We start from the raw sequence: 1,734 nt of genomic DNA on the forward strand, positions 1-1,734 counted from the left end.
GAATGCTAACAGACATAAAAAACATTAGGAACTAACTATATTTATGGATGAAGTTCAGCTGGAAATGCTCCATCTACTCAAATGAGACAGGCATATGCTGCTCCTAACTAGGAAGCAGAAACTATTGCAAGGGAACTCGTCAATGAATTATTTTCAAGATGTGGGGTGCCTATGGAACGTAATCCAGATCAAGAATGAAACTTTTAACCAGCTTTATTTGTGGAAATGTGTCAGATCCTTGTAATAAAAAAAACATATTAGAAAAACAGTTTATCGTGGTGGATAGATGATACCATGTTTATAGGATGAAAATCCAAGTATAACTGAAGGGTTGAAATTCTGGACCTTCGTCTTTAGTTAAATAAAATATCTGTTCTTAATTACTTTCAGTGACTTTTACATTCAGTTCATTGTAATTACTCAGGGAACAAATTAATTCGATATTATCGCATAGTATACACTGGTTATAGTTAACAACATTCTCTGTCACACTTGATAAAGTGAAATAAAGTGCAGTTGCAGTATTTTGCGCATTAAAAAAAAACCTGATATTAATGCTCTTTTAGCTGAAAGCTACACAATGGGCTGTCTGCGTTCTGTCCATCACAGTGAATCGAACAGTTGATTTTAGCGTTGTAAGCCCATAAAATTACCACTGGCGCATATGATCGAAGAGGAAACTATTACACAATTCAAAATGTCACCTGCAGCATGCTGTGAAAAAAGGTCATATAATTACAAAAACAATACTCATAGCAATAAATAAACAAGATGATAAAAAGGCATAATATAAGAAGACGAATTAAACATGTTGGTATTAATCGACAAACTAAGGTAACCTATGATGGTTTAAGTCCTTCTGGAGAAAGGTTTTTTAAAAAGCAAATGACTTCAAAATAATCATCAAAATTAAGTACACTAACAAGTTGCAAATTGGAGTTGGAAACTATTGCAGCAATCTCCTTCACCAATAAAGGAAATCGAAACTACGAATTTACATAATCACTGAATCAAGCTAAAATTATAAGTGTTCAAAATGACTAACAATGCTTCCATTGAATCAGTCGATCTTTTACAAATTTTCAAAGAATCTACAAACGTCTGCTAAATGATAGTAAAGTTAATTTAAATAAAAAATAGTAAAATTAATAACTGGGGTTAAATATAAGACAAAAAGTAAGTAATGTTGTGTTATTAATCCTTACTCTAAAAATCTTATTAGTAAATGACTTAAATAAACTTTATAATAATTACAATTAACTTGTTTACTCTAGCTCACACCATTACAGCCGATATTCATGAAAGTTAATGTAAATATCACCTAGGCGACTATTATATTTTTTCGTATCTCAGCTGGCTTGATGAGCTCTTGTATTAAGCGAAACGCTTCGTCGACTCTGTAAAAGGCAGATGTAGTGTTGTTGATACATTATTACATATTCTTCGTTACTTTCACTTACAGTCCCTTAGAGCTACTAATGTAATTTTCTCCCTTTGATCCTATGGTTGTTTAACCTGTTCCAGGAACAAGAAAACTAGCTTGATTGTTCACAAGTTCTTCTGAATGATAGTGAAATTAACTTAAATAAAATAATAACAAACAGATAATTAATGTTAGAAATAAAATAAAGGAATAATATTGTGTTAATAACACTTACTCTAAAAATGTGATTAGTAAATGACTAAATATACTTAATAATTAATTATAACTAATTTACTTTAATCTATACACCT

This window comes from Limulus polyphemus, unplaced genomic scaffold (assembly GCF_000517525.1).
Source record: "Limulus polyphemus unplaced genomic scaffold, Limulus_polyphemus-2.1.2 Scaffold764, whole genome shotgun sequence".
In the NCBI taxonomy this organism is placed as follows: Eukaryota; Metazoa; Arthropoda; class Merostomata; order Xiphosura; family Limulidae; genus Limulus; species Limulus polyphemus.